Source organism: Hemitrygon akajei, unplaced genomic scaffold (assembly GCF_048418815.1).
Source record: "Hemitrygon akajei unplaced genomic scaffold, sHemAka1.3 Scf000059, whole genome shotgun sequence".
NCBI lineage: Eukaryota > Metazoa > Chordata > Chondrichthyes > Myliobatiformes > Dasyatidae > Hemitrygon > Hemitrygon akajei.
This window is the reverse complement of record NW_027331945.1, coordinates 5,909,759-5,917,929: the sequence shown is the minus strand read 5'-3', so window position 1 is coordinate 5,917,929 and position 8,171 is coordinate 5,909,759.

The following is an 8,171-nucleotide window of genomic DNA, read 5'->3' as shown; positions in this document are numbered from 1 at the left end:
GGAGTCTGGGACCAGAGGACACAGATAGAGTGGATGTGGAGAGGATGTCTCCTATAGTGGGGGAGTCGAGGACCAGAGGACATAGATAGAGTGGATGTGGTCTATCTATGCTGATCCAGGATCAGGGGGACCACCTTCAGAAAAGAGGGACCTCAATTTAGAACAGAAATGAGGAGTAATTCTCCTGTGTGTCTTATGATTGTGGCTGATCTATTCTCCTGTGCCGATTCCCCTTGCTACATTAAATGATTACCTATGTACCCCTCAAATATACCCAACCAACCGGTCGGGGAGCAACAAACCCCAAAGATTGTGTACTCATCTAGATAGATAGACACATTATTGATCTCAAAGAAAATTATATGGAAGATGTAGAATTCCTGAGATTTTCATCCATCTCCAGTTAAAATGAGCGACCTATATCAATTCCTGTCTTGCTTCTCTCACCAACAGGGATATCAGACCTCTTTCCCTCATTTATCTCCCCCTTCTCCCTCCCTACTTCTATCGCCATTTAGCTTCCCCATTTTTCTCCCTCCACTATTCCTTCCCCCTCTCTCTTCCGTCACTTCTTTCTCCCAAGCCTCTTTTTTCCCCTCTCTCACTCCATGTTCATTTCTCACTCACGTCCACCTCATTTCCCGCTGTTCTCTTCCCTCCCTGTCGCCCCGCCTCTTTCCTACCCCGGTTTCTCGCCTCTGCTTCTCCACTCCCATCTCTCCTCAGACTGTGCCGTTGGCCTTGTTGCTCTCTTCCTCCTTTTTTCTGTTTCCCCAAGTCTCTCCCTCTCTCCCAATCTATCTCTACCACCACTCATCCTGTCTCTCCGTAGTTCCACTATATACTCCTCTTTCCGTCCCCCCCCTCCCTGTCTCCCCCCTCTCCCACTCTCTTTTCCCCTCCCTAAGGATAAACTTTCATCAATGAAAACGGGAACAACACTCTGTACGGCCACGTGCTACCCTGTTAAGAAATACACACCACTGAACGGACATGAAAGTTCAGTCCAGAAATAGGGAGGGAAAATCACCATTAGGCAGTGATTCCCATCGTGGGCGGTTACATGTTCCAAGGGGGCTTTAGGGGCAAATAACAGTGGTCAGGGACGTTCAAGATTCTTGGTGTGGCGGTGTGGCAATATAAACTATATAGGACCTTGGTCAGACCCCACTTGGAATACTGTGTTCAGTTCTGGTCACCACACTACAAGAAGCATGTGGATACGTGCCTAATGAAAATAGTCTTAGTGTAATTGGCCTTTTCTCCTTGGAGTGACGGATGATGAGAGGTGACCTGATAGAGGTGTATCAGATGATGAGGGGCAGTGATCGTGTGGATAGTCAGAGGCATTTTCTCGGGGCTGAAATGGCTAACATGAGGGCGCATAGTTTTAAGGCGCTGGAAATCGTTCCTGAGTTAATGTCAGGGGTAAGTTTGTCATGCATAGAGTGGTGGGTGTGTGGAATGCTCTGCCGGCGGTGGTGGTGGAAGCGGATACAACAGGGTCTTTTAAGAGCCTCTTAGATAGGTAGATAGAGCTCAGAAAAATAGAGGGCTGTGTGCTAGGAAAATTCCAGGCAATTTCTAGAGTAAGCCAAATAGGCGGCACAACATTGTGGGCCGAAGGGCCTGTAATGTGCTGTAAATTTCTATGTACTATAACTAGGTACCAGGGCCTGGGACACAGAAGAAGCCATAGCTCCGCAGGGAGCGAGCGCTCCTCGTCACAACCGTCTGAAAATTGGCAACCTCTTCCCACCTTACCAGCCTAACAGACGTTATTGGGGAAGCATAAATGAGCAAGCAGAGTGCTCAACAGTTGCCCTTGACTCACGGCACGGAATACGCTCATGCAATTTAACAGTCTAGCCCCGATAATGATGGATTAGTACGTACGGCAGGATTTCTATGAGTCTGAATTCTAATTCTGCTAAGAACCAGAAACTTCAAAAAAATCATCTTTACGTACCCGGAGTATGGTTTTATTCTATTTCCGTCAGATCTGCGATTCCCATGTATCTTATTCGTAACACTGTACTGTCTAATGAATCACTGAAAACATCGAGATTGCAGGAACACTTCCGTAAAAGACACCCTGAAAAAGCGACCTATGGTATTACTCAGTTCCAGTAGATGAAAGAAGTATTTGAATAGCGTTGCACACTCGAGTTATTTGTAGGAAAGCAAAAAATGACATTGATCGTGGTCTCATTGCTTCTCATAACATTTCCAAAATAACAGCAATGTGTGAAAAATCTCATACAATTAGTGAAAGATTATTAATGGCTGTAGTGTCGGAAGTGCTCACCACTTCTCGAAATGGATACCAGTATTTTAAAATCAATTCCCCTGAGTAATAACTCTGTATCTTATATTGATGACATGAGTAAGGAGATTAAATATCACTATGCGCAGAACTATAAAAAAAACAGAATTTGGGAGACAACTGTGTGAGAAAACGAGGCATTGCAAATGGCGTCTGTACGGTTTATCAAAGACGGAGAAGTAGATGAAGATTTTATCGTAAAAAGTTGAAAACAGATATCAACGGGGAGTCTGTCTACGAGACCTCAAAATGTATATTGATGACAACATTATTCTGAACAGGAACATGATTTCTTGTGCAACGGGTGGAGCACCAGCTCGCCAGGCCTGGAATTAGTGGAATTTATGAAAATTAAATTGCAAGTCTGTGGTATCATTCATTGTCAACATCCCACAGCTGCTGTGCAGTGCACAGGTACTGTGAAAACTAGGTTTAAAGATAAATTAAAAGTTAAAGCAGAGTATTTTGTCCATGCTGGCATATGGTAGCCACGTTTTTACACTATGGGAGCGCTGTAAAGTATATTCGGTCTAAGAAGGGCGAGCGTGGCAAGTATGAAGGGCTTCAGGAGGTTATTGTGGGCTTTAAAAAAAGGTTGGCAAACACTGCTCTGTAAGACAGTGTTAGCCAATGGATGAGCATAACCGTCCATGGATGAGATCCCCACGAGCTGAGCAGACTAGGTATCAACGGAAACACGTCCGACGACAGGCTCAAAGTTGGAGACATCTTCCCAGAAACTGGATGTTTCTTTGTGGCAATACTGGTCCAGGTGGTTAAGACAAAAACATCAAAAATGCACAATAAAAGGCTAACAAATGCAAGACAATAAAAACAGAATATTCCATGCGAAAGCAGAAAGTATCCCACACATTGTAGTATCCTGCAACAGTTTAATTCAATCTGATTACTTACACAGGCACCATCAAGTGACAAACATCTTTCACCAAATTCTTACTTTACGATACACAATAGTGAAACATGCCTACATTATTATAAATACAATCCTAATCGAGTTTTAGAGGCAGGACCCTACAACCGATCCATTATTAGAGATGGGATACCTGGTACCCGCCCAAAAATAATAATACAGGATACATATGCAATAACTATTTATTTAATAGGTACGGCCATTACGAACACACACTACGCACGGAAATCAGAAAGTATAAAACACAGGAAATATGCTGATGGAAGAGGAAAATTAACGACTATTGTACAGGAAGAGGGTATACATTGTCCTAGTTGTAATATATACGGCTGGTATCCGAAAATCACTACACAACTACACTAAACATTTCGACCCGCACAACAATATTTATAAAATCTCCAGAAAGGCACAGCACTATACAGCACTAAAATAGTCCAAACGTTGAGAAATAAGTGGGCTTGTCTGTGTCCATAATGCAATTTTTACCAGCTTTAGCTGAAATAAAAAATAATAATAAGCATGGGATTCTAGGGAATGCATAGATTTTTAAAAAATGTATTGATAAGCAGGCAAGTCAATGCAGAGGCGAGTCAACATGGAATTTGATCGGAAGGACTTTTGTTAGAAATCAGGAAGTGAGATGTCATTATTTTCCTTGAATCAGAGTAGGCACTAGAGGTTTCCGTAACAATTTGCGCAATTAAGAATGAGTGCTGTGGTGTTAAACATTTCTCTGTAACATCTTTGTCTAATGTGACGGACAAGTGCATGCTTTACTGTAAGTTGTGTTAATTTCCTTTTCTTTCACTTCATTCTTATCCAAAAGTCTAAAGTAACAAATGAGTTGCAGTTTTTTACTGATTTGGTCTTGAATGTCTCCAGAACCTATCCCGCTTTCTCATGACCGAAAGGCGTCTGGCGGTGACGAAAGCGGGAATATGGAAAATTGAAAATAAAAGGTAGGATGAGCTTAATGATTGATAGGAATGGAGGTCACGGGGTGCGGGTGACGAAGGGTCTCTTCCTGTGCTGTCTCTCTCGAGCTGGAAACCAGTTTTACTCTCGCCGCTGCCACGTTTTCCGATGACCGCAGGTTCTGGAGTGTCAAGATGGAAAACATTACGACCGCCTCCGGGAAGAGCTTAGATATGTTGTTTGTTAATTAGTTGAATAATTGACGTGAGAGGATATTTCGCTGCGTTGATAAACTGCTCTCTGAACTTGGACTGAGTTACCCCGTAAATAAACGTGTTTGTGCAGCAACTTAATATCAACAACATGTATCCCGACTGTTGAAATATTAATTCAGAATCGCTGTAATTATTTGGATCCAATCTAGCAATTGTGTAATAAAGGATTTCAGCAAAACTCAACGACCACAGGATGATGAAGCTTGCGGAGATGATGAGAAGTAAGATTACAGACCTCCTCCTGCTCTCCATCTCGGGGTCCCTGTGGTTCTCCGCCTTGCTCTGACCCCTCAGCGTGTCTGTCTGTCAGAGCGTTGAACAGTAGTATTAACATGAACGGGAGGAATGGCGTTTGAACGGTAGTAAGACACTTATATTCCACCCAGCCGGCACCGGTATAGTAGCTCTGCTTTGTAGTACAGTCCCAGGGTATATGGTCAATCACTTTCAGAGGACAATATCTAAAGCATTCAGGCACAGTTTTAAAACAGAGCAGAACGCCGGTTGTTGTCAGAAACACAGCCGCAGTTTTCCCGGTGCAATACTTTGCTTTCAGCTTCTGGCAAGAGATGGCAACAAACCGATCAAACGTAAAAGTGACGGTGAACCAGACAGAACAGTCAGTGGCTGCAAATCCCAGTGTGGAGATCGCACTGCATACGGGGGTGATGTCCAGGAAAGTCCCGGGGAAGTAATAATAACTGACCCGCCACATTATGGCATCAAAGATGATGGTTAGAAGATCTGCTTTCTGCTGACCAGCCAATGCACCACCCAGGCTAGTAACTTCCCTGTAATTCCATGGCCTCTTATCCTTGTCAAAGGCCTTCTGAAGATCCAAGTACACTATATCTACTGCATCTCCTTTGTGTACCCTGCTGATACTTTCCTCAAAGATTCGCAGTGTGTTTCTCAGGCAGGATTTTCCTTTCAGGAATCCATGCTGGCTTTGGCATATCTTGTCATGTGTCTCAGGTACGCCGTAATCTCATCCCTAACAATCGATTCCAACAACTTCCCAAACCACTGATGTCAGGCTAACACGTCTATAGTTTCCTTTCTGCTGCCACCTTAAATAGCGGGGTAACATTTCCTGTTTTCCAGTCATCTGGTACAATGCCACAAATCTATCAATTCTTGAAAGATCATCGTTAATGCCTCTGCAATCTCTCCGGCAACTCCCTTCAGAACACAAGGATGCATTCCATAAGGTCCATGAGATTTATCCAACCTCAGACCATTGAGCTTCCTGAGCACCTTCTCAGTCATAATTTTCACTGCACAAACTTCACTTCCTTGACACTCTTGAATGTCCGATATACTGCAGACGCCTTCCACTCATTCAGTTCCACTGCCCTCTCTGCATCTCTCATTACAATATCTCCAGCATTATTTTGTATTGGTTCTATATCTACACTTAACACTATTTTACCCTTTATATTCTTAAAAAAAGCTTTTAGTATCTTCTTTGATATTAGTTGCCAGCTTCCTCCCATAATTCCTCTTTTCCTTTTCATCTGTGTCCGCGAGGATATTGGACCCCTTTGGGTTCAGGTGTAACCTGCCCTTTTCATACCGGTTGTACCTCCCCCGGAAGAGGCCCCAGTGATCCAGGAATCTGAAGCCCTGGCCCCTACACAAGTCTCTCAGCCACACATTAATACGCCTGATCATGATATTCTTTCATCGCTAACATGTGGCGCAGGCAGTAATCCTGAGATTACTACCCCAGAGGCCCACAGGGGTCTGAGTTGGCAACGTTTCTGTTTAAGTTCTATGTCAATGCATCAGATGAGAGTATTGATGGCCCTGTGATCAAATTTACGGATGAAGTCGAATATTGAAAGGACTAGATAGAGAGGTTGTGGAGGGCTATAGTATCTGGTTATCACAATGTCATAAATACAATATAAATGTACAAACGATAGGCTTGCTCCGCAGCTGGAGATTCTAAATTGGAGAATGGCGCTTTATTCACAAAATCCTCATAGCCCACAGTGACTGTGCACTGATCCCAGTAATGGAGCCCGCCACTGCAGCCCCACAATGCACTACGTACTGATTGCAAAGCTACGAAATTGCATGTGAATAGCCTCCCCTACCCCAACTCCCGTCTTTCTGTGTCATCAGGAGACTGGGACATCTCACATCTCGCTGCCTCCGCCAGGACATTAAACTATGAACAACTGTGGTCAAGGACTGATCTCTGGGGTACTCCAAACGCTACCTCCTCCCAGTCTGAAAACGACCCACTCATCCAGCCACACACTACCGGCAGTTTATCGATCTCCAACGAAAAAGCCTAATCACGTACTCCTGAGGGTCAATACCATTGCTGACTCTGAGTTTACCACCGACAGATGCCAGGAGGGACATAATAATCAGAAAGTCTCTAGTCGCAGCCGTGTATATAAAATGTGATCTTAGTGGGTGTGTGGCGCATGCTCAGAATGCGAAGGAGATAGACAAACTGAGCCAAGTCACAGACTGATGAAGGGGATCCATTTTGATACAGAGAGGGAAGCAGAGAGTTTGATATTGACCCTGATGCCGGAACTGTAGTCAGTTAGAAGATGAAATCTTGTTCCTCCAAATTGTTTTGAGCTGTGACAGTGCTTTTTTCTGAAGGTACCATGGAGACTAAAATTATCTGAGTTGAAATGTTGTCCTTCGCCCACTGACGTGGTCTGTCAACTTTTAACAGTGTAGAAATGTCAGAAGATCTGTGTGTGGGAATCAGAAACACAACAGAACGATAGCTCCGCTGTATCTATCAGTTCACCAGCGTTTGAATGCCACCGATCCTTGAATTTGAAGGCCGAGATGCTGTAGAAGACAACGCCTCACTCTCTACTAGGAGAGACCGATCACGTGTCCATGTCTGTGATCAGATTGGATACATTGCCATGACGTTGACAGCAGTGTGACGTCATACCCTGGCTCTTATTTTGGAAGGGAATCAGTCGGCCATCGCAGTTACACCAGCAGCTTCGCACTGGGAAGCGGCCATTCACCTGCTCCGTGTGTGCAAAGAGACTCATTCTGTTAACCCACCTTGTGATGCTCCGCTGAGTTTACAATAAGTGGAAGCCACATTTCTGTCCGGAGTGAGGAAAGAGTTTTACTCAATCATCCCAACTGCTGCAGTACTTGCAACTTCACGTCAGGGTGAAAGTTCAAATCAGCTCTGTGTTAAATGTTTAACCATCACGGTGACTGAAGGCAGCTGCAGGTTCATGAGGGACTGTTACTGTCAGATTCTGCAGTTCTTGTGGCTGCTCATCGCACCCAGGCCTGAACCCTGGTCACTGAGCATTGGAGGAGTCTGTTCTGCTGATGTTAGCCTTGAACTAGACTGATGTTTAATACTGCGCTCCGTGAAAGATAAATCAGTTCTGTATCTAATCCTGTGTCTCTACCACACTCACAATATACACTAGACAGGTCATTCGGCCCATCTGGTCCCTGCCCATGTTTCTGTTCCATATCAGTATTTTAAAATTTATCTCTGCCGTTTACCTCTCACTCTCTTTGTTGCAATTTGTCACCACTTGGTGGGAGAAGAGATTTCCTGTGAATTTCGTAGAATCATAGAAATCTGCAGCCAATTACCGTTCATTATTCATTGTTCCGACCATGTAACCTACTCTAGTAACTACCTAGAATTACCCTACCGCATAGTCCTCTATTTTCCTAAGCTCCATGTACCTACGATTCTCTTAAA